Genomic DNA, 26,881 nt, shown 5'->3' with positions numbered 1-26,881 from the left:
GCGGCTTAGGGGTGGCCCAAGGGCCACCCCCGCCGCACCTTAACCTATTTTTCACTTTAAATCAAAACATTATGTTATAGGCATCATGGAAAAGTAATATTATGCAAGAAACATTCCAAACTCATTATGTCAAATTATATTAATATATGATATCAAAACGTTCAAAAGTTTGGCTGTACACGAACACGTACACAAGATGTTGTTCTCTTTTATGAAATTTGTTAGTACTAAGGTTGAATTATTAAATAATCACTGTTAAATGTGATTAATTTATCACTTTTACCGCGACTGTCGGGAATTATTCATAATAACCGGTTATTATTAATAATTTTCAATTTATCACATTAACCGTAACACATACAATGTAAATGGAATTTATGTGGACAAAGGCAATCCTCTCAGTCGATTTCTTTCCGAATTACATCCTTTTTGAGATAATCAAACTGTATTATGTATATTGCTCAGAATACCAAGAGTGCATAATAAATAACTATAACATAATAAAATTATGACGTAGTATTACCCACTTAGAATAAATATTTCCTGATTAATATAAGTTGTTTTGAAAAAACTTAACTCGATAATGTTTGTCAAGGTTTATATTTACCACCAATCGACCCACTTCATATAGTCAGGTCAATCGTGTAGGTAGTTATTTAATTTTTAGTATTAAGAGTTGCATCTCAAACTAATTTGAAAACTATAAATAACTTGAAAAATCGAACTGCCTAAGGCGGGAATCGAACACACAACCTTTCGCTTGTAGAGCGACTGCTCTTCCATTGTGGGATCCATGATAGGTAGATTTTTTCAAGTTATTTAAAGTTTTCAAATCGTGTAGGTAGTCGCTAAATAGTGAAATACAAAAAGTAAGTTGATAGATATATATTTATTTGCATCACCATAATGTAACATACGGTAGATTTGTGTACTTTGGATACATATTTTAGGATGTGGAGGAGGAGAAAACAAAATCTTTACTATTCCATTTTCTTCTTCGACTTGTTTGTAAGATTCATTATACTTTGCCATGGGATGGCTACGTGATGTCAATACGAATGTAAGCCCTGTAATGGGCAGAGTTCATTTGCGAGCATGTTAGGAATAAAACTCAGCGACAGAATCAGAAACTCTAAAGTAAGAAGGAAAACTAAGGTAGACCACTTAAAATAGGATAAACTGCGCTGCAAGATAAACAAATGGAGCAAACAAGTGACCCTATGGTACCCAAGAGAAGACCGTAGAAGGAAAGGGCGTCCGAAAAGAAGATAGAAAGATGATATCCGCCTTACCTTGGGACCATGCTGGACCAGGGTAGCGGAGGATAGAGCCCAGTGGAAGGAGCTGGAGGAGGCCTAGTATGCCAAGAGGCACCCCAAATTGCGAGACATACTCTAATTCGAAAGAGGGCTTTATTATAATGTAACATAGGGTAGATAACTTTTGTACTTTGGAGTTACATACTTTACGATGTGGAGGAAGAGAAAACAAAATCTTACTATTCCATTTTCTTCTTCGACTTGTTTGTAAGATTCATTATACTTTGCCATGGGATGGCTACGTGATGTCAATACGAATGTAAGCCCTGTAATGGGCAGAGTTCATTTGCGAAGATCTGTAATAATCCGCGTGAGCCTCAGCTTATGCCGGTCAAAGGGTCCGATGCTATTGTAGACTGTAATGCATTTGTCAATTGTACTGTACTTGTCCCCTAACTAAAAATATGTGATGTAGGTATTCTGTTTATTTCCTTTCATGAAACATTATTGAGACGTCAAAATTATTTTAATATTTTCACATTAATTTGTTAATTTTTATTTGTCGCATTCTAAAAACTTTATGGCTTAATGCTTGTGCCTTACATTATTTAATTTATTTATTAAAATGGTCCTACTGAAATTTCCCAGTTTACAATTACTGCAAAATAAAGGCATAGTGTTGTACTCACTGTACTTACTCGTAATAGGTATCACATAGAAAGAAAAGAACCAAATGTAATAGCATCTAAAAGAACCTTTAAAAAAACAGCTGTGTGGTAAAATTTCCAAAATTAACAATCAAATGTAATATGCTAAATAAATTCCTGAACAAATTACCAGATATCAGCGACAAGAGTCTTACCCAAGGTCATTCAAATGACGTCAAATAAAGGGTGCAATTTATAGGCCCTTAATTTATTGACGTAGTTCATTTGCCAACACTAAGCCATAGTAAGCCTGCGATTATGCCGATCAAAGGGCTGGCTCAATGCTCGTCACTGCAATAGATAGTGCAATGGGTAGAGGAGATTATTGAGTTGAGCGCGTTTAGCTGTCAGCTTATGCTGGTTTTCTATCAATCCTAATCCAAATCCGTCCGTCAACTGTCAAAATCAAATTTGTTTTTGGTCAAAATATCTGCTAGTCCAGTCAATGAATGCCTTAACGACGGTGTAGAGAGAAATCCGTGGAACACAATTTCTGACCTCGGGACTTTATTTAGCCTAGTTAGGTGGTGAACATAGCAAAAGTCCCCGCCCTTAGCCCTTGAGCCGGCGGGGAGAGGGGGTTTTAAAGGTACCACTTTTCGGTTTTTCGCTTAATCCTCGGAAACTATGCGTCCTAGTGACATGACTACTATGAACCAAAAAAAGCTTATTCAATTTGCTACAGGTGAGACCGTCAAGTTTTGCTATATCTTGTATAGTTTTTGCGGAATCTGCTCTAGAAGGTCTGTAAAATTGGAAGTTTTATTGTTGTCTTACATGTTCCTTTCAGGAGAAAATCGACTAAATCAACATTGAGCAAACACTAGACATGCGGGAGCATGATAAGCCTAGTTCCATGGAGGGGACTGCACCGTGCGTATATTTAGACGAACCAATTAGAGCCACTTTTGACTCCTCATCATTCAAAAACTACTGTGCATTAACACTTCAAATTTGGCTCATGTATTGAGACTTGCAAAATATACATCAGCTTCAAATTTCATAAATATACCTCAAACGGTTATTTAGGTATTGACGTTCAAAAATCGATATTTAGAGCACTAAAATCTATCTATCACATGTGAAATGTTGAAATTTACTGGTTTTTTATTTGTTCCTTTGTATTTACATAACTACCTTTCTGGATGCCAAATTTGAACCTTCGAGGTCATCTGGAAGTGGTTAGAATTTGGTCTACAGGTCAGACATGTAGATTTTTGGACGTCAATATCTAAAGAACCGTTTGAGGCATATTTATGAAATTTGAAACTGATGTATATCTTGCGAGTCTCAACACATGAGCCAAATTTGAAGTGTTAATGCACAGTAGTTTTTGAGTGATGAGGAGTCAAAAGTGGCTCAAAGTGGTTCGTCTAAATATACGCACGGTGCAGTCCCCTCCCTGGTACTAGGCTTAACATGCTCCCGCATGTCTAGAATGATTGCTCAATGTTGATTTAGTCGATTTTCTCCTGATGGGAACATGTAAGACAAAAATAAAATTTCCAATATTACAGACCTTCTAGAGCAGATGCCACGAAAACTATACAATTTCTAGAAAAACTTGTCCATCTCACCTGTAGCAAATTGAATATGCTTTTTTTGGTTCAAAGTAGTCATGTCACTAGGATGCATAGTTTCCGAGGATTAAGCGAAAAACCGAAAAGTGGCACCTTTAAACCCCCCTCTCCCCGCCGGCTCAAGGGCTAAGGGCGGGGACTTTTGCTATGTTCACCTCCTAACTAGTCTAAATAAAGTCCTGAAATCAGAAATTGTGTTCTACAGTTTTCCATCTATAATGCTTTATTGACTGGACTATGCGATTTTCGATGTTTTTACATTTTTAAATGTTTATAAAACAATGTTTAAGTGTAAAGGCACCGAAAATTGTGGATATTTTAATCTAAAACTGAATTTTTGGCAGTTGAAATTCGGATTTGGACAAGGATTGATCATATGGGAAACGAGCATTAGAGACGTAACTTAAAAACCAGTTTTTACTCGTATAAGGTAACTTTATCAAGTAAGACATTACTCGTTTATTAGGTACCTAATCAAAACTACTCACATTGATTAGCTTTTAGACGACGTGAAACCTTAAGTACATTTAATACGAGAGAAATTAAAGAAGAGAAAATACGTAGGTTATACCTATCTAGATATCTCTGGAGGTTTAAATATAACAAATGTCGTCAATTTGATAAGATCGATCGGAAATTGGTGGTCTGTAAAATGAATTTTTCGAATTGTTGGTTTCTAATCAACGCTATATCGACCTACAATCTTTCAATAAGAGCGCGTATTTACATCTTAAAGGCCGGCAACGCACCTGTAACGCTCCCGGGCCTGCGGATGTCTTCATAGACGACGGTAATATTTACCATCAGGTGATCCGTCTGCTCGTTTGCCTCCTTTCCCATAAAAACATCTCTATTATGCAACTTCAATATACGTAGGTACTCTTATTTTTAGTGAATAAATCTTCCGTATAGCATACTCTTCTCTATAACATGATCCAATGCTGCTTTATTTTTAAAAGATACGAGTACCTATCTTTCCAAGCTACGATTATTTTACAGGATTTATGATCTATCTGGCGCTGAAGTCTGGATATTTTCCACAAAACCTATTTATTTTCAGTTTCTTAAATCTAAATACTTTGTCACTGCCGAAAATTAAGCACATTTTTCAACAACTAACAAACGTTTATAGTGTAAGTATAACGTTCCCAAAACCTGCTCGCAAACAACTGACTGCGTTTGAATCAAATTGTTCTGTCCTGTAACGGACATCGCGGACTGCCTTTTGGAGGCTTCACATTTTTGTTGTATTTACATTCTTTTGATGTTTACTTTGTTTCAAACAAAGCTGTATTTCATATTAGGTTTGATTCTACGGGTCAGTGCTTAAATATCAAATGTAGCTCTGGCTTTGGAACAAAAGCGTAATAATTAATAAAGATTGAAATCTCTCGGGCCGGGAATAAGTTGATACTTAAATATGAGACAGATTGTACTGTTTTTTGGTATTCAAGAATCAATGTAATTCCTATGGGTTATTATGAAATATCAGATAACGGATTATCTAAGCCAGAGCAGTTCACAGTTCTGGTCAGTAACTAGTTACTCGTATCAGTGGTCAGTCAGTAGGTAGACGCTATACTGAACAAAGGTACACAGCAAGCAATGTGGCTATCGTTGATGTGACTGCCTAAAGATGTCCATATTATGGCTAGTTTCTTTTCTGATTGTCTTTTTTTCTGTCAATAGGTGCAAGGCGGTGAGCAGAGGCGCGCGGGCAAGAGATGGCCGCGCCGGCCAGCTGATAGCATGCGGGCGGCGGCGCGCCGGCCCGCCCCGACCTAGCCGATCGCACCACGAGCGCCACATTCACGGGTGAGTCACAAGCTGACACTTTATCGCACCATCATGCATCAAGGTTCATAAAGGTTCATAAACCTTTGTTTGTCACCTGTCATCCGCTTTGCAAATGGAAGGAAGTCGGAAGATTTTAAATTATCGCGTTCCATTTCAATTAAAATAGACACGGGTCTTAACGCGACGTTTATTAATGAGTTACATTATGTACTCACGGTTTGACGTTTCGGCTGCGATGCTGCAGCCGTGGTCACAAGCAGACTGGCGGTTCGCGGCGTCGTCCGGGCGGGCGGAAGCCGAAACGTCAAGCCGTGAGTACATAATGTAACTCAATAATAAACGTCGCGTCGTGATCGCGTTAAGACCCATGTCTTACTATTTTAAGTCGAACCTTAACTTCGTTGCGGGTCCAATGACAGTTTAACTTTCCCCCGGGACAAACTTGACCTTCACTGGTTGGTTTTTATTGGCGGTCAAGCTGTAGACCCTGGCTATACAGGAGTTGCAGAGGTGGGAACGAGAGGTGGCAATAGTCCCGCATCATGCATCAAGCGTGCATCCTTTGGTCAAGTCCTTTTAGCTGAACTGCGCCCACCCACTCCCTAGGTTCCTTACGATCATGGCATCCGATCGCACTACCAGCGCCATATTCAGGGGTTAGGCCAAACGGACACTTCACAGATTACCTGACAGCTGGCATACACCTTCTTTGCTGAAATGTCACTACATATCAATTTGACATACCAACATGTACACCGCTTAATACTCGTATATGAGTGGGACCTTCAATTGCAGCTACTCCTGCGCCGCTCGTTGACGTACCACCATGAAAACTGAATAACCAGTCTTACATAGGTACTAAGGTTCATTTTTGAAACATCACCGATATATTCTAGAAGTTAGCGTAACAAATCTACGTATAGGTTACCGTACCGGCTTTTTCCAATCTTTGCAAGGCGCAAATCCAAGGGTGAGATCCACATCTGAAACAAAAGCCATACGTCAGCGAATGTTCCGGCTCATTAATAGTTCTTTTACAGTGTGGCTTATAACAACGAAGGTCATGAAACCCTGGCGTCAGACTTTATAGGCGCTTGTCATCTAACGTCATGCATTCAATCTGATCAAAGTCATACGTGATATGTGATAAATACAGAACAAAATTTGTTTTATCCTACCCTATCATATAAATTAAGATAAACACATTTAAAATTCTTGGTTTACAGTAGACCCTATGATAGCAAGGAAAGCTCACAGTGTTTATGTTTCCCTTCGTAATGTATGTACGATACATAATGTAACTGGGGTACTAAATATACTGAGATAAATGCAGACGTCGCGGCGTCTAATTTATCGTAGGGCAGAATCAGACATTCGCTTCGCTCTATTGATTAAACAACAGCTTTACTTACTCCCGATGCGAGTAAGATTTTTGTAGCAATTCGCCCAAGAAATACCCTGTTGTTCTTGGTAAATATACATAGGATTTGTCACTAATGTGTGTTTGTACTGTTAAGTGCCGCTTAAAATGGGAGAGACACCTTACCTTAGTTACATTTGTGAAGTTAGATGCTTTGAAGATCCCAAATTGCCAAAACATTACGACGGTATCGTTTCTTAACTCTTTGACTGAAGTGGTAGTTAGCTGGTATGAATAAAATATGCTGTTTGGATGTAAATCTTAGTTTGCATTAACCCATTTGGATTAAATAATAACAGTTGGTTAGTTCACAGTTGTAGTTCCCCAAACAGTTGGAAATAGGTTTAACCCAACCATGGGTTCAGTAAAGAATATTTATGATGTTAAACCATGCCGGTTGGTGTTCCTGACGTACAACAGATTGCTCTAATTCACAAACTTAGTTACAAGGGTCGCCGATATCGAATTATATCTGCAAAACTTAGCCAACGTCCAAATTATGGGTATGTTTTAGAGGGCTTTATCAGAACGATAACTTTGAATAATACAATAAAGTCACTCTCAGCCGCGGCTTGGTAGGTACTTCATTCGAAAAACTTTAAGCATTAGATTTGACTTCGTAAAAGTGTATTAAATTAATCTGGAATTTGTCTCAAGTTTTGGAATTTTAAAGAGAGATATGAACGAAATTTTTGTAATAAAAAGCCAGAATCCATATCTAGATATCAATTTCGCGAACGGAAATTTGAATGTCCACCTCAAGGCTTTATCGTGCCAATTTTTTGAGTCTCCATTGCCGCCGTTTTACAATGATTTCCGTATTCCAGATTTTCCCAGTTTACTTTGAAAAAGGTTTATGTCTTTTTCTTGCTACGTGTATTTCAGCGAAGGCCGGGGTATAGTTAACTTTTCGCATATTTTTTACCGCCACTTAGTTACGAATAAAAAGCTCTGCAAGACGTATTCAGGTGTCCTCTGGGACTTGTTTTGTTAACATTGCTGGGCTGGGGCGCAGATAAGAGTAAGTTTACAAACAAAACACATAGGCAGCGATCACTCGACGTGAGCGTGACCTCACCGAGGCCCATGGGAAATTTTGGTCGTCGAGTTGAACAGTTGGCCACCGAGGACTGGCATATTATGTGAACTGTTGAACGCATAACTCTCCTTTGCACGTCGTTCCCAGGGAAAAAACGGGACACGCCGCACCAGCTCCGGGAAAATTTCCTCGATAACTCTTGTTCGTATACCCGTCTCATTAAAACTTATTTGTCGTTTGTTCCAATGTAATAATGGCCCTTGTCTCTCCCGGTAATCAACAATTAGGAGTCACGGGCGTTGGCTGACGCGAAATCAATTTGTGTTTAACGACATGACGTCTCGCAAATTGTCTCTTATTGTCACTAACTCTGCCTTTTACTGAATTTAACTATAACTGCTGAATAATCTAAATCAGTATTTCAAACTTCTTTATGTAAAAACTTCATGGACATCTTCGTTCAGTCGCTTTAGTTATTTTCTTTACTTTCTTAACCGTAACCATTGATAGACTTTCTGAAATCCATTATGTAAACATTGTATACAATCTCGCTATTACCAGTATATTCCCTGAACTTTGAACGTAAGAAGTGTAATAAAAATTCACGAGTGTTCTTTTTTTGAGTTGCAATAAATCTTCCTTCAGAAAGGTAACTGGTTCGCTTCAAGTGTAGCGGAGTTTTCTCATTCACGGAGCGTTAAGGTCAGGACTCAAGCGTGATGCTTATTAATTTTTCTAATGAAACGGCCTACTGGCTAATTAAGCACGGACGGGGCGTGCAAAACTGCCTTTCCTGAAAACTTTGGAACGCTCCCTTGACGACCGGCCAGCAGCTGTGTAAAGCACAACTTGAAGGGAGAACCATAATACAAAAAGTTAGTGCCCGCCTCCAGGGAGTCGATAAAATATTTTTGTTGAATAACATTTAATTTGGCAAAGTCCCCGTTTATTAACAGCGCGTTCGGGCTTTGGTAACTGGACCGTTTGACGTGAATGAGGTGATTTCGCAGGGGACTTCTTTTGTCTTTTGTGAGGCTATATTGTCCCATTGTTATGAAGATATTGAAAAAAATATACGTCGCCGAAACCGCAGATTTCGTAATCCCTAGAGGCGACATCTGGTGAATAGAAATAACTTACAAATGGGGCAAGACGGCGACGAATGAGGGAAGATTAGACGAGGCAATCTAGACAACGCGTGGGGTTGTATTTTGTTTGACGTCAGTAAAATTTTGTAAAAACATTTACTTATTTATTATTTAGCCAATCGAGCCTCACTTCGTTTGCACGAGTTTGAGGTTCAAGCGTATTGAATTACATTAAATTCTCGGAAAGACTTTCGTGTGCGGTTTATTATAAACAAACGAACCAGAAATATTTGAGCGTTCGTTCAAGTTCTCACTACAAAGCCTTGGCAAGTTTTCGGCAGCCCTCTCGGCATGCATGAGTGGAAATTCGTTCCCTGGCAACGAGAACTTTTCTCTACGACATGCATGAATAAGTTAAGGTACTTGTCGAAGAAAATGAGAGAGTCGGAGGCAGTTCAGTTAAAACGCTACAAAACCCTTGTTAGTTTGTATAGGCTGCGTTCGCTCGGACCCATGTTGCGTCCGCTGTTGATATTTACAAAAACCTTTTTCTCATGTTCTATTTATAACTATTAGAAAAATAAACCATCTGAAAGTTGCTTACGTGAGCATGTTGAAGCCGTTAGCAGGCCTGTTTTCTAGTTAAAATTTAATGCCTCGGTGAAACTGGCGGGTATAATTAAAGCCGTGTTGTTCCCCTGTTTGTAGAGGACTTGAGACGATAATGCAAAAGTAAATATTTTTAACCCTTTCACTCTTTGCTCAAAGCATGTTAAACATTTGACTTGCGTACCTAGTAAGTTGTGTAGGCTAATATCGGCTACCAAATATGTTTTGCATAAGTTTTATGGGTAGAAGATTCCTAAAGACTTGATTTTATCTTAAAATATCGTTATTATGAAAATAAAAACTCAAGAATAATGATTACGTTTCAAAAAAGCTGAAAAAAAAAACAGTTTAGTTTTAAGAAGAAAACTAACCACGTTAAAATACCCATGTTAAAAACTCAGCAAATGCATTCTGACACCAGTTATAATTATATGATCAAACGAACTTACCAAGTGAAGTTCGATCTGAATTATCCTGTTTTCGCCGAAGAGATTTATTTTACCGTGTAGTACCCCTGTACGACAAGCCAATCCGCACACAATATTCAGCGTAGTAGTAGTAAAAAAACAAAAAAGCGGGCAACCCCACCCCTACCACGCCGTGGGCTCGGTGTCCGAGCGGTCTCATTATATTTAGAGAAGAGATGACATTGACGTTTACCTCTAGGGAAGAAGATATAGAAATCTTCGGGTTGGGAGGGACCTTAAATCTCTTCGGCGAAAACAGGATAATTCAGATCGAACTTCACTTGGTAAGTTCGTTTGATCATATAATTATCCTGTTTTCGCCTCCGAGATTTATTTTACCGTGTAGATGTTTAGAGCATGGATCAATGTCCATGTTAAATGGTTAAGAGAGTAAATGTCAATGTACTAAATACATAATAGAGCAATATTTTTGTATTATAATCGTATTGCATCACTTATTCATAACAATAACAAGTATCACGGTCTCAACAAGATTTTGTTCATTAAAGAGTATTATTATTATACATTTATTTGTACTTCTATTAACTGTTAAGTACGACTACTGATTGTAAAAAGTTGCCAAGACAGTTGACAGAGCATCCTGTCTATCCAGCACACTAGCTAATTGTGTCAACGTTGACAGCGGCGCAAACCGCAGGCAATACTGCCGCGTGTCGCGTGCTGTGTGGGCCGAACACCCTCGTGTCGACACTCCTTTCCTATATTTATCCAGTTTCATCTCAGAACTGAGCTTGACGACGGTAGTGGTTAACACCGAATCGATCACAGTGATTGCAAGGCTAACACTCTGATTTTTGTAAAACATAAGCTCACTTGCATTTTAATTAAATAAATAAATAATGTGGTTAATTAAAACTTATTAATTTATTTGGATACAGTTTGACCAGTATTCCAAAACAGTATTAATTTGGATTCCAAGTAACACTGTTGCGAGGAAAAAGTTTGGTTTCTATTTAATAGCACCTTTTAATAGCAATCTTTTGATTCTTGAAACCTGACCTATAAATTATAATATTTATTTAAATAATTATATATTTCAATAAATTATATGATTTCACTAATGATATTGCTAAGCGGTGGTTATTTAATGTTATTATAGGATGCACCCGACTTTAGAATATGCTAAGAAAATAGAGTAAGGTAGGTACAATGATGTAATTGAGCATTGTAAAAATATTTATTTGTCAGTCATTTGGTGTAGTGGTTTCGAAACGGACTACTATGCCGAGAGGTCCCGGGTTCGATCCCCGGCCGGGCAGAAATTGAATTGATACATTTTAATTTCTGTGATGGGTCTAGGTGTTACTATGTATAATTATGTACTTATGTATATAAAAACGGTATTTAAGTATGTTTATATCCGTTGTCTAGGACCCATAGCTTTGCTCAGTTTGGGACTAGGAGCGTAGTGTAAAATGTCGAAGGAAGGATATTTATTTATTATTTGCGGAGTGTATAGCGGAGTCTGGTACGTTTTGTTTGATCCACGACTGCCAAATACAAAACTCACTGCCAAAGGAAGGTAAGCTTAAATGGGCAATATGGTACTACTGATGTACCTGTTGCCCCAGCATTCAATTTTTTTTTTTTTTTTTTTAGTGAAGAAACGTATTAACGTCTAAAAAAAAAATGGTCGCCATTCTAAGGCGAATTAATTGGAATTAATTCATGTTAATCGTGTAGAAATCTCTACGCCAGACGATAAAATATGAATTATAACTAAATATCAAACAAAGTTCAAGAAACAAAAAATAGGTTTATGTCATGTACTGAAACCAAAGCGTCTAACATTTTCTGAGACAATATTGAACCAAGCTCCTACTCCGTGTCTTTATTCAGACACCTTGATTCAGTCAGCTTCAGTATTATGACTGTGATGATTGAATTTTTATAATCATGCTAAGAAAAAATAACAAAATACTAATTCTCAATTTATACTTCATAGAAAGGGAAGAAAGACTCATTCATTATTATGAGTTTGTGGCAGCGTTATCGATTCGTAAAATAATATCGCATTATTTTTTGGTATTATTAAAAAATGTCCTTAATCTAAACTAAAGGTTACAAGTAGTGGTAGTACTGGTAGGTACCTACATAATACATAGTTTGTTTTATGTGGTTGATTCGTTCTTTGACTGACCAAAGTCCACTAGTCCGGTTGTTATTACAAGCGGCCCGATTTCTTTTTTGATGCGTCAATAATTTTCTATTACATTGATTACAATGTAATTATTATTGTGTTAATATATTTATAAAGGCATAGTTATTATCGCTTTAACGCATAATAAGATACTTTGCTTGTCTAAAAGATTTAGCAAGATAAGAAATGATTCAATGTATTTCATGATGTCGCATCTCTTCTTATGAGAATTATAACGTTATAACATAAATAATTTATACGAACCAATTGTAAAACAGTACATGGAGTTAAAACTGACCTCTTTTTTTTTTTTTTTTAGTAAATAAATAATAATAATGATGATGAAGCCTTACTTTGTAAGACTATCAATAGTATTATTAGCATTAATCATACATTGATTAGTAGGTACAAACCTACATAATAATGTTTTTCCAATACAAGAAAAAATGACGTCATCTTATGTACCGATACCGATACAGTTTAAGGAAGCTCTTAGATTTTATATATTATTTATAGATACAAGCTGGTGAGACGTCATGAATAAAAAAATAAACTTTGTAAAAATATCAGGGCAAAAGAAAGGCCGCAAAGAGACAAACAAAAATGTTGCCTGTTTGTTCAGATCCAAACAAACATCCGTTAAAATAAGACCATAATTCTATTTGCTTTTCAGTGGCTATCGTGTTTATGTAATAAACATATATTAATAAGTTTCTTTAAACCATAAATGAATCTTTTGTTAAAAGTTTAGTTGCGGTTAAAATATCATCCCTTTTGAAGTGCTTAAACCACATAAACTTTGTTTAGCATCTTATATAAACGCTATCTAAGTCCACCATCTAGGAACATTTTTTTTTTAACAAGTGGGTAATCTCAGAATGTACTCGTGTCGACGGATGCGATTAAGAATATTCTTAATATCAACGTCTCTGCGCCGACGTGTATAATTATTTGTTATGTATAATTAATTATGTTTACTCGCATGGTTATGATGATTATGAAAAAATTCATCTGGGTTCGAATCGGGAATCGAATAGGTATCTCGGTACAATAAATTCTGTAACCGGATATTAGGTACATTGCATTTAAAATAAAAATATTTTAAGCGGCCAGCACATACCTGTACATAGATGGCGCGTCGTCTAGGGACGCGGGTTACCTTGGTGTTCTGGTCGGTCTTTAATGGCGCTTCCCGCGTTGCGCTGGCAGCGCTGGGCATGCGGCGGCGGCGGCGCGGCGCTGTGGCGTAAATAACGGCGCCTGCGCTTGTGGAAGGCGGCGTGGTCGCGCCGCGGGCGGGTGATAGGTCTTAGCCCATCATACCATACAGCAGGGCGTAGCTTGTCGGTACGGCCTCTGTATAAAGCCTCGATTCACACAGTTATGCGAACGGCTAAAGCTTAAATTATATATTCAATGCAGCAGCCTGGATTAGTTGTCATATCAAATAAATACCTCTTTTCCCGTTTTAGAGGATTATAATGAGTTATAGTTGTCGACCGTCGATGTAATTGGTCGACCGACCGGAAATGTAGAAAGATCTTTGTAAGTTTCCAACAAAAAAATGTGAGACTGATAAGTACTCACAATCACAATGTCAGTTAATATGAGTCGTTGCATAGAAAAAACGACATACTGTCATACTTCATATATAAAGTAGGCATTTATTTCCACTTCGACTCGGTTCGGTCAACAAACCGGCCTAAGATTTATTTATCTTTTATTCTGACCTTATAATAGCAAGTAATGAATCTACATAAATGCACTTTGTATTTTGATCTGATACTTATTTCTTTCTTACTAGCCTTTGTATTTAGACCAATATCAATTGGTGTAATGTATAAAAATACGAAACAACAAAATTATTCAGTTACCCTTTGTAGCATTGAACAATGTGTATGGCCACAGGGTCATCGGTAGTTATAAAAGCAGGCGGAGGCTCGACTGGGGCGAGTGCGTCCGCGGCGCCGGGTCATCATGCTCCAAGACGGTTGATGGTTCATAAGGTGTAAGGCCAAGAAGGCAAGCTCTTAATGTGGGTAGTTTCGTACAAACGCAACATTTTTCTGTATGAGCTCATTATGTTCTGTTTTTACGGCTTTTAAAAATGGCCGAAAAGAAGATACTTAACTCGTAAAAGTGAATAATATTACAATACCTGGCTATCTCGGTAGTTAATATCTCGTTTTTACTCGCTAGAGCAAAAAACGGCTACTGGTTAAAAAATAACCGAACATAAAGTGGCTGCTGGTTAATATCTCGTATTAACGCTACTGGTTAATAAAAATGACCCGCAAAAATGACCGAATATAAAGTGGTTGCTGGTTAATATCTCGTATTAACTCGCTAGAGCAGAAAATGGCTACTGGGTAACATCTCGCATTACCTCGGAGAAAAAAATGGCTACTGGGTAACATCTCGCATTACCTCGGAGCAAAAGAATGGCTACTGGGTAACATCTCGCATTACCTCGGAGCAAAAAATGGCTACTGGTTAACATCGCGCGTTAACTTGGAGCTAAAAAATGGGTCAAAGTTACGCGTCGTGTCACAACGCTTATAATAAAAATGTACGAGCACTTGCACAAAATAGTTGTTACAACTAACCTTGTGTTGGGTCTAATTCTCGTCACTACACTGCACAACTTAAAATAATTACGTTTTTTGTCGGTAAAAACGTCCTGGTGACGTCACTTAAGCATTTTTCTTATACTGCGTGCGGTCGTTGCGCGTGCGCACAAAGGAATGAGACCGCTCGGACACCGAGCCCACGGCGTGGTAGGGGTGGGGTTGCCCGCTTTTTTGTTTTTTTACTACTACTACGCTGAATATTGTGTGCGGATTGGCTTGTCGTACAGGGGTACTACACGGTAAAATAAATCTCGGAGGCGAAAACAGGATAATTTATTGTTAAAATGCCCACAAGAATATTTGATGAAAAAGCCTCAACAATTTCGGCCCCATTTGTCTTTAAGATAATTGCTGAAAGCCTTCGATTGAAAACATTCATCCTCCCTGCCAATTTTATATTAATCCTGGAGTGCCTCAACAAACGTCCAAATGATCAATAGGCTATTTCCAACGGATATCTCCTCACTCAACACTGGAGCGTCTGAATTAAATAACCTACATTTGTTAGCAAAATCAAATCCCAAAGCAATAAACACGAAGCTTAATTTTAGTTAGACTTTCGCCGAAGATTAATTTAGTTCGTGCTTGACCCCGCCGAAGTTCGCAACAACACCTATCAAAACAGTCCTCACGTACATAACTAGTTACAAAGTGTAACAATGGACAATTTTATGGACCTACTTGGTGAATAAACCTTAGCATCCAAAACCACAGTTGAAGGAAAAAATCTGATGTTTGCAATTTCGCAAGGCCCTCCCTCGGGCCTGGGTACTATCGAGTCGGGGCATCATTTGAAAGTAAATGGATTGAGCCTTTGTGACGTACAATGGTACATTTTTCGTGCCCTAATAAATGCCTGCTATCCGTAACAGTCAGCTGTCTAAGAATCACTTTGTTATTCATTTTAGTTTCTTCTGGAAATATTACTCGCACTCGGATGTATCGTTGTAAATAAACGGGGAGCGAATGCGGCTGCGGAAATGGAGGATTCTCGGTTTGAGTACATATCGATTCAATAATATTATCGTACGTGGTTTGTCTTCTGCATGACCGCGCCGCTTGTTTGTGTAGGTACTGCCTACTGTTTTTACGCAGAGCTAATCAAAATTGGTCATTAGACTTCATAAAATTCGTCATTTGTTACCAGAGAAAGATAAACACGCAAAAGTCCATGCGGTCTTGTCATTAAGCACTCATCCATGAGTAAGAATTTTCATATTCTTCAAGATTTTGTGATTTTAATATTCCTAGAACAAACTACTTACTACCTATTTTATGTAGCCAGAACTTTGAATTGGCAAATGTATTCAAAGGTATTTTCCACTCAATAAGTACTCTTCAATAAAAATTATTGTCTCTTTTAAAACTTGTCCTTTCACCCACGCAGGTACCCAAAGTATCTTCTACCCGCGAGAAATGCCTATCATTATTCAAACCTTAGACAAATAGGTTTTGATGATACCCCCAGGGCGCACACAACGATGTACGAGTACGTCGCCCTACAATCGTAAACTACACATGTTTATTGCCGCTACCGTGCGTACATTCCTACTCGTAAAATGGAAATAGACCCTAGATTATGCGTTTTACCTACACCTAGTTTGCCCTAATAAAGTTGTACGACACAATTTAAGGCGGGCTGCACGCGTGGACAGCACCCCTAGCACTAAAGACTGTCGTCTTCGAATCGTTTGCGTATTCAACCTTCTTGACGAAACAAAATTCAATACCCAGCTTTCGAATTCAAAGATGTAACGTGACGATCTCGATTGTCAAAATTAGTTTCGTACTGCCATTTCTCATACTAAGTTCACTTTACATCACGTTCACTATTCTATAATGTCATAATTGTTTGTGATATTGTTTTTTAGTTCTCAATACGGCCGTAGGGGCGCTGTTAAGTTTTCATACAAAGGTTGGGTTGTACCATCTTACTTAAAGTAATAAGTCCTTACAAACGTCAAAAATCTGTCAAACTCCATACAAAAGCACCGGTTGTTGTTATTATTACGGTTAAAATAAGGTTGTGCAACTCGGCCTAAATCTAACTTTTCGATGGCAGCGATTCGAATACGCTAACAATTTGAAGACGAAAGTTTTTCGTGCTAGAGGTACAGGAGTGTAGGGCGGGCGGGCATGTCGGATTGGATTACCGCGTCTGCTGCGGTCGAATATGGATTTTGTACGGCTACTGTGGTGTGTAAATTTCATTTTAAATGTAAATTGACTGCCGTAATTCCTGTTGAATGTCGTTTACTATAAAATATTTTTATTGTAACATAGTTTTTTGGCCTTATTTATTATTTACTGGGAAAGTGAGAATCTATTGCAAATGTGTTAATAGTATTGTATGTAGAAGAGGTCTTAAAGAACTTAGTAATTAGATGAAATAAGATTTTCTTAACGTCAGATGAGCGTACCTACATTTTTATGGCTTTACCCATTGAAACAGAGTACGTTTATCTATCATAATTATCATACGCTATTCATTCAAGGTATAAAGATAAGCTAAATTGTCTGGTTTGAAATTGATTTCAGATATACATTTTTGTGGCGATTTTTACGAACATTTGTATGATAGGCTCTTATTCGATAAAATGACATTTTTCCACGTCACATTGCAATCTAAAATGAGTTTATTTCTAACACATGGTGTAATTTTGTTCTATACCTAAATGAGGCAAAAAACCTGTCCGTTCATCTCACTTGGAATCTTGCGGATAAAACTGATGCAAACGGGCTGTGAGAGCTAAGCATCGAATCTACCTATCGTTTAATTTAACATTAATAGGCTTAAAGAGTTTCAAATTGAAAAAAGGGAATCCCAATCTGATTGAATATAAATCAGCGTTGGCTTAAGCGATATCGACGGGTTTGTCGAGTCAGGGTTACCACTTTGGCAGGAATGTCAGCCCTTGAAAAATTATAGCTGGACTCGTGTTTTATGTTAAGTCGGGTGCTTAACTTTTTTTAGAACTTATTTTTTGACAAACTAATTACTAATACCCCTAATAACCCTTCGATAAGCGAAATATACTTAATGCTTGTGTCGCGGTCGACGGGAATCGAACTAGAGCGTTCCCAAATCCAGCAGAAACAAATGACGAACTTTTGTGTTAGTCACCAGTTTTTTAAGAAAAATTGTCGGTTGAATTTTTGTGTCAAAATCGTGAAAAGTGTAACGCAACTGTCCGCGTCCGGTCACGTTGATAATTTGGTTGAGGCGTAAACACTGCTGTTTACTAAACAGCCAAAATCTAGTTAATTCGGACACCTGGCAAATGGCAACCCTAGTTGAGGGACTTTGCAAAGGTGTGCAAAATGACGCAGCGGAGATTGGGCTGGTCAGTGGTGCTGCCACTGGTGAAATTGTTGGTCGGAATTTAGCGTCTAATTTCGATTCACCGGATTTTTTATCCGGATTCCAAAATTGAACCAAATTCGTGGAGCAAAGCTATCTTGAATTAGGTCTTTTGAATTGGGATTTTTAACACATGGGAAGTAGACGGTGATATCTATGATCATACATTAAAATATTAACATTCCAGTTTACATACAGAGAATTAAAATCTAATCGTTTCTCTATTCACTTTGTTTACAGTTAATAATAATCACAAACGAACGCAATAATGATTATGGCAATGCATTTACGAATCGGAAGCCGCCATAAAAATACAACTTTTTTAAAATTCTAATTTAATCAATTCCTTAAAATAAAATAGGCCACGTCCGCATTGGTACGCTGTTGGCGGCACACCAAATTCCATAAAAAGTCCCTTTAGTAAAGTTTGATGAACTTGTTGGCAGTTTTCGAAATGCCGCAGTTTTATGTAGTATTCAAATTCGAACTAATTAGGTACCCGTTTTTGTACAGTCATAACAGATTTCCCTGTTTATCCAGGTATGTCTGTTAGGTCCATAATAATGTTTGTGCATTAGAAGCTACTTCTGCTTGGGAAGGCATCTATCTTTGGGCATTGGGCCCTCTTGTTTTATTGTAGGTACTTTTCCGAGTGTAAAATGTTTTCGGTTTTTTCATAATTTGATATCGTTGTCACAAGTTATGCAACACATATGTCATTCAGCTAATTTAATTTCATTCATTCAATATACACAAAATTATATTTTCAGGAACTATTTGACTGAACATTGTTTCTGAAACACAGTGATAAGAACGTCAGAGAGATTTTAACAAAATACCTAATCTTGAACATTTGAAACACGTGTTTTGAGTTACCGTAGATACGTACATCCAAGTTTTTTAAGGATGAACTTGGCAAGTGTCCATTCATAAATCGTTTCACCCCAGCCAGTTATGAGAATACTTAAGAATCAAACGAACTTACCTGTGATGTTTGATATCTAATTATACGAGTGTCTTGACCGAAGATGATTATGTTTTACATGCAGCAGTACCTGGGATGATGCCGTCCTTATCACACTTTTAGAGAATATTTATTTAAAAATATAAGTTTTAAATATAATAAAGTACGTGTTTTGACTCCTCAGCACCGTAGTACATTCCGCGGTCCGCCATATTTCTTGTCATTATTTTAGAGCAAATTTTTTCGATCGGTTAAGGGTAATTATTCTCGGGTGAGGTGGGACTGTAATCATCTTCGGTCAAGACACTCGTATAATTAGATATCAAACATCACAGGTAAGTTCGTTTGATTCTTAATTATACTTCGTATCTCTCCCGAAGATGATTATGTTTTACATGCAGATGTTTAGAGCATCGAAAAAATTACAACCGTAGAAACTATTAACTTGTTCAAGGTATTTTAGTAAATAAACAAAACATTGTTTACTTTCGTAATAATTAATGATGGTTTTGAAACGAACAGTTAACAAAATCACAATCACACAAAAAGTTAAATTAAGTAAGTTTCTAGTCTAATATTTAAGAAATGCATACTTGACAAGATTCGGTCCACCAGCTTGCAAGCCTTACGAATGACTTACAAATTTTAAATTATTATTAATAAATTAACGCCAGCCCGGTGGACGCAGACGTAGCCCGTATGGCGGGTATTATGAGCGCTATAAAAATCGATATTATCAAATTTGAAGTTCCACTGAGTTACCACTTTTTAAGTGGTTTTTCGTAACTGACAAAAAGATTATCATCTGTGCGTATACCAATAGTCCTGTCAATGTAACATTTAAGTGTTGAGGCTGGGCATAGTACAAGGTTGTCCATAATGTACGGTAATATATAGGTACAATAATAAATGGTTGATAAAATTAATCGAGTCCGGTTTTAATGTTTTCATCAATTTCATCTACCTACTCTAATTTATATTTAGTCTGGATACAATAAAATATTATTAGTAATATTATTAGATAAACTCGGAGTATTCATTATCTGTGCAGAAACCAGAACTAGAAGAGGTAACAGTAAATTTTTTCAGGGAAATGATAATTTAATACCAAGTAGTGTCATATTTAGGCGGTCTGAGGCGAAACACGCTTTTGAGAAAACGTTTAATACAGTCATTAGTAGTAATATCCTGATATAACAGTATAGATAAAGTCAAACGGTAACCATTGAGAGTACTGTACTGTAACTAACACGAATAATTTAATTTGTCCGTTGAGTATTCCAATAAATGAGCTGAATTGGAATTACAACCATGATTTTAGACCTGAAGTATATTGTATAATATTAGTATGTACTATGTGAGAAAGATGTCATTAACATATCCAGAGAATTAGTAGGTGCGCCTCGCCTCAACTGCGATTGCCTGATAAGTTGCCGACCATCAGGGTTAAATCCGCATGGAGAGGATGATCAACTCTGAAGGGCGAACACAACAGATTTTTGTTAGGTTCGAAACGTATGACTTTTGAAACGAGGAGCTTTGACCACAATAGGTACCACGGTAGTAGGTCAGAATGGTACTACTACTATGCCCTTAGCGCCATTCTTTTTTTTTTTTTTTTTTTGTATAAAACTTTAGAAAGTTACATTAAATGTGAAAGTATCAATAACTTCGGAAATATGGTCTAACTCCCAAGATGCATTCGTAGAACATTGGTGATTTTGAATAGTAAATGTACTTGCAAATAAGACGAATTCTGGAATACCAAAAGGTAATGTAATTTCTGTAAATGCGTAGTCTGCTAAATTCATAGTACGTGTCTATATTTGATTGACGAGATTCGAAATCTGTGACCGCGTTTTCACACCCAACCACACCAATTCCATAACTCTCGAACAGTATTATTTAAAGTGTGCTGTATACTACCCCTTTTTTTTATTAGGCAATAACCGTTGTATTGTCTATTCTTAATAAGTAGGTGAGATGCAAATGTTTCAAGATCATATAGTGCAGCGAGCAATTCCAGGGTATTTAAATGTAAAAGTAACTGTAACTGGGACCAATTTCCGATGGCTGTTACACGATGCGCGATTGCGGTTGAGGTTGACCAGTGGTTGAGGCATCGAAACAAATCATTTGATTGCAGGGTACATGATGTGCTGTGTCAATGTAATCTCTCCAGTCTCCACTATGCTAAATTATGTTTTAAATACTTGGCAGATGCATTATAATATTTATTGTAGTTATTTGAGTAATTGAGTGCCAAGATGTTTTTCCCGGTAACTTCGTGTACATCCAGCCGTAATTTTAACGGCGGGGCACGCTGAGGTCAATAACCCCAAGAATGAAGCAAATTACTGGAATGATATTTTTCGTAGTTTTTAGCATTACCAGTGTCTTGCACTTTTGTTAAGTTAAATTAATTTCTATCGTATTAAATGTAAATTTTAGAAATGTAGGTAACATTATTATTTTGATTAGATAAAAAATCTTTTGTCCTCCTACCCTAGTTGCTCTTATAAATCTCCCGTTGTTTGAATATTATTCCAGCATTCTGACCGTTCCAATACATAAAAATTGGTACAGGTATTGGTACAGATAGATGGCCGAGTGATTGCAAAAAGTGTAAAACTGCTTTTAATAATTTTGTAAAGACAAAAGGCACCATGCGGATGTAAGACAAAAACGATCGATCACGAAGAAATTCAAACAACTGAATATTAAAGTGCTTGGAGTTCCATGACAAACGAAGCCAAATTCATCCATTTTCAGCAATTGGTAATAAAAGATAGGAGTCTTTCAAATCTAAGGTTTTCACATAATAAAATGTATTGTTATATAATTAATTATGTAAAGTCAGTGGTAGTATTGCATTTTAAAATAGTTCATATTAATGAATTTATTTAATTCCTTTAAATTTAGAATAAATCTATGTCTACAATTTGGCTTTTGTACAGTTGTCGAATATACCTACTACTCCCCTCAGGTGTAGTATGTGACCTACATTGGGGTACTCCAACTTGGCATGGTTAAGTTTAAAATGGAATTTTATAACCCTGATCCAGGACAAAATAGTAGTATCATTTAATTTTGTTATGTAAGGTAAGCCATTTATTTTAGTAGTATTTAAGTCTACCAGTTACTAGCACCTTGGTGCCTATCTGCTGAATAAAATTATCATCTCCGATTCGGTTGATGATAGTTGGGTCTCGGGTTAACCGGAGACGGCCCCGCGGCGCAGGCGGCGGCGGCGGAGCCGGCGGCTGCTGGGCTGGCCGGGGTTCACTCACTGCTCAGCGGCTGCCGCTCACAATGCCCCCCTTGCGTTTAAAGTCTGATGAGTTGTAGACGTGCTGGGCTGGTATTACTGAATTATATTAGTCATAGATGATTTCGAGTGGTCTGATAAATCTGAACCAAACAAGAGATTCGTTTTGATAAACCTTTTATGATATCTCTTTTTTTTGCTTGCTAATGGAATTTGTGATAGCGTATCTTCTTGACAGTGATTCTCTAATGAGTGTCACAAAGTAACCGCCAGCATCGCTCAAGGTTTTCATAATTCCTTACGGAATATTATTCCATTTGTGACATAGCTAGGTCATCAATAATCATATTGAAGGCTCGGTGAAATCAGTTGCAATAAGGATGCGTACAGCAAACAGAAGCAGAATCAGATGTTCAGTTGTATTGCTGCCTTTGTTGAAGTAATTATTATGCGCAATTTTTAGCAAGTAAATAATGTTTCATCAAGTCTTTTTTATTTGTGTAGGTAGGTAATCCATTAATCAATATTTTCCAACCTGTTGCTAGATCCTTGTGAAAGTCTTTGAAAGGCTTTGTCTTGAAAAATACCCGGTATTTTCGTCTGATGTAGGTAATTATTGTATGCTATTTTAGTAATACTTCACAATAAAGATTTTTGTATTTGATAGGGTAACAAATTATAAATACCCCATGTATATTGTATATTATTATATTTATAATTATGTTATACTATTTTACGACGTGTTGATACGTCTACCCACGTTATATGATAATACGTTAGGAAAATAATCAAAGCAAAATGCAATCAGTTTAAAAATATCTTATCCACACACGATATATGCCGGGATAATTAATACGCTCAAAGGCAATAAAGCATCCACACACGATATACGTCGGGATGTTTATGTATTTTGTATAACACGATTTTTGTACGTGTAGTTTAGTATCCACACACGATATACGCCGGGATAAGCAATAAATCATCCACACACGATTTACGTCGGGATGTTTATGTATTTTGTATAACACGATTTTTGTACGTGTAGTTTAGTATCCACACACGATATACGCCGGGATAAGCAATAAAGCATCCACACACGATTTACGTCGGGATGTTTATGTATTTTGTATAACACGATTTTTGTACGTGTAGTTTAGTATCCACACACGATATACGCCGGGATAAGCAATAAATCATCCACACACGATTTACGTCGGGATGTTTATGTATTTTGTATAACACGATTTTTGTACGTGTAGTTTAGTATCCACACACGATTAAGTCGGGACACAAAGTATTACCACGGAGGGTAGTTGAAAATATTCATTTTTAATACAAAAAATAGAAATTATTCACATTATTTCATAACAATTTCAAAATACACGATTCACAACTTACCAGAATGTTTTAAATATGTATGTATGTATGTATGTCTGCAAATCTGCAGTGACTGCACGATGGAGACAACGATGTTTTTTCTGGTTCATCATCATCAGATAAAACTATAATTTGTCGTTGTCTATGTACATACGAGGTTTCTTAACAAACTTTTCACCATATCACTATTATCACCATTACTTGATCGTTTCCTTTTACCCATTTTTACGCTAAGTTATTTTTATTGAAAAAGTACGTGTGAGTCGGACGAACACCAACACAAGTAATGACAAGAAATATGGCGGACCGCGGAATGTACTACGGTGCTGAGGAGTCAAAACACGTACTTTATTATATTTAAAACTTATATTTTTAAATAAATATTCTCTAAAAGTGTGATAAGGACGGCATCATCCCAGGTACTGCTGCATGTAAAACATAATCATCTTCGGGAGAGATACGAAGTATAATTGCCAACTGGAAGCGTCAACGTTGACATTGTGATATACGTGCAGTAGTGTAACGAGAATATTTGAACAATTTAAGATTTTGTTATTTTATCGTTGGGATTAAATTTTTGCAAATAACTAGGTACATTTATTCGTCATAGGTTGCGACTCGAAAGAGTGGCGTGGTTAATTCACAAACATTTGCTTCTTCACTTGTTGGGCGTCTTACGACAAAACACACTGCTGCCCGTATTCACAAACGATGCTTGCTTATTTAAGTGAATCAGCAAATCGAACGCACAGCATTGAATGGAGCTCTGTGATTGGTTCGTATGTCACCCTGTGCGTCCACGCGCACTATAAGTATGTTTGAGAATACGGGCGTGAAAATTTTTTGTTTCTTTTCATATTCCCAAATTGAGAAATGATAGGATCCCTACCATACTATGTTTATTTTTATCATTTATCATCTTTTTTTCCCCTTTTCAAACTTTCTTGCGAAGTCTTTCTTTAATAGGAAAGTTCATGTACATTTATGTAACCATTTATCAAAATTCCTTCAGCGTTTTAAATTTCAAAATATACTAAGCATAGAGTAAACACTCGTAGCTCGTAGTAATATACTTAATTATACCGTAAATGTGTAGTATGTACATATTATTTGGTTTGTTGGATACTCAGAAATGATAGACATGAAAAACAACATCACCATTTAGGTATAACGAAATATTAGAACAGGAATTTCAACAGCGTAAATCGAAATTCATGGAAATACCAATAACATGAAAACAGCTTTTTCCGAGAACGTTTGAAATGGTCCGCCATTTTTATTCTGACTTAATTAAAGTCTGTACACCGAACTACGAATAACATGATATTAAAATCCTTTGAACTTACAATATTTTGTTTGTGCCTAAACATTGAATTTAGGCATTAAAAAAAAGACACTTTTATGATCATATGCCATATTATCATATAAATATACCATTAATATCTTCTTGATTGATCGAATACAAGTAACAGCTGAAAATAAAAAAAAAGAAACAAGTCCATCTTGTGCAAACTTTCAAATCAATAAAATGTAACACATAGAACTAGATTAAGTACCTACCTATAGTGAAATACGTCGATCCTTCAACGTTCACATGTGGTCTGCGATTTGTTGAACCGCAAACGGGTGGAGCTTACGGCACTTTGACTCTTCTGTGTATGGGTGATCAATTAAATGGTCCCACATTCACTGTTATTTAGGACAAATAAGGGATCTTTAAGAAGGTCTTCCGAGCCGTATCTATTTAAAGCACACAGTTCTAGTCACCCGTGGTTGCCATTCAAAAGTTTTAAGTTAAGGTTTTTTAACCTTTGTTTGTGGCTTTGCACAGAGGCGTGCGGTGCATGTAAGGTAATACATTAAAAGGAAAATATGGAAATACGGTTTTCGTGTAATTGTAATATGTGTTGTAGCATAAAATACTCGTTCTTGAAGCATTTAATGAACTAGATAGGCAATTTGAAATAATTTGAAAGCTCACTGTTTTTTTCAGAAGTGCCTTTTGTAGTAAACGCCATCATAATATATTATTATGACAAAAAGATCTCAAGGAATTGTTATGTAATAATAACTTGATTACAATTTTTGGCCAAACACTGTGAGTACTTTGTACTTGAACATTTCGTAACTCAATTCCACATAATTTGAATGTTCTAAAGTATAATGAGAAGACAGGGGTGTTGCTAATGAAGTAATTGGATTATTTGAGATTTTGTTTCTGAAAACACTGTTTGAAAGTTTGGCTGCGTCTGACACGGTTAATCCTTGTACATAAGGATATCTGGCGGTGCTTGTTTATCTTTATTGCGCCCAGCCACTTTTGGCATCTCTCAAATTAAGGAGTTCGCGGCGTGCCAAAAGTGTCTCGAGTGGTTTTTGAGAACTTGGCCCGCGCGTTGATGCGCGTTTTGATAATTACAATTCTTTATTAGATGGAAATGGCGACTTTTATATACTCGACGATATTGTAAGGTGCTGTTTTAGAAACTTTTAAGTAAGAAACATCATGTTTTAGGCAGAATTCTGTGACTCTTAAAAATATCTCAAAAATTTAATGCGTTTCCTGGTGGTTCGCATACGGGACCACACGGTTCGAACTCCACAGGGTGAAATGTTAGTGTTATGAGCCACAGATGAGTATGTTCATATAATAATATGTTTTTATAAATGCACCATATAAGCATTTTGGGGCTATAAATTGGTGTGATCTCTTGGCAATCTTGCCATTGAGTTATTGTGTCTCTTGCTCATTTTGGGGCTACGTAATTGGGTGTCAATATATACCGTACTCAAATTTGAGTTGAATAAATCATACTCAGCCAAAATAAACATTTACTGGATAATAATTACGAGTCGTTCCCTCGTACTCATCTTAGTTTTACGTCAATCACACCCACGATAGGTTATTCCCATAATACCTGTCTCAAACTTCAATGCGAGTCGGCCTTTGAATTCCCAGTCTATCTCTATATCAGAGAATATCACAATGCCGTATCAACTATCAGGCTAACGTCAAAACTCGACTGTGTATCTCCGATGCCGGAAATTGCTGTGAGATGGATGTTAATTTATAGATAAGTCAACGGTTTGTTAATAATTTGTCTTGTTACTTCTTTATGTGTCATCATCTACCTACTGCTGGCAATAGCAAGTC

Source organism: Ostrinia nubilalis, chromosome 2 (genome assembly GCF_963855985.1).
Source record: "Ostrinia nubilalis chromosome 2, ilOstNubi1.1, whole genome shotgun sequence".
Classification (NCBI taxonomy): domain Eukaryota; kingdom Metazoa; phylum Arthropoda; class Insecta; order Lepidoptera; family Crambidae; genus Ostrinia; species Ostrinia nubilalis.
The sequence above is the reverse complement of the archived record's forward strand: the minus strand, read 5'-3'. Positions refer to the sequence as shown.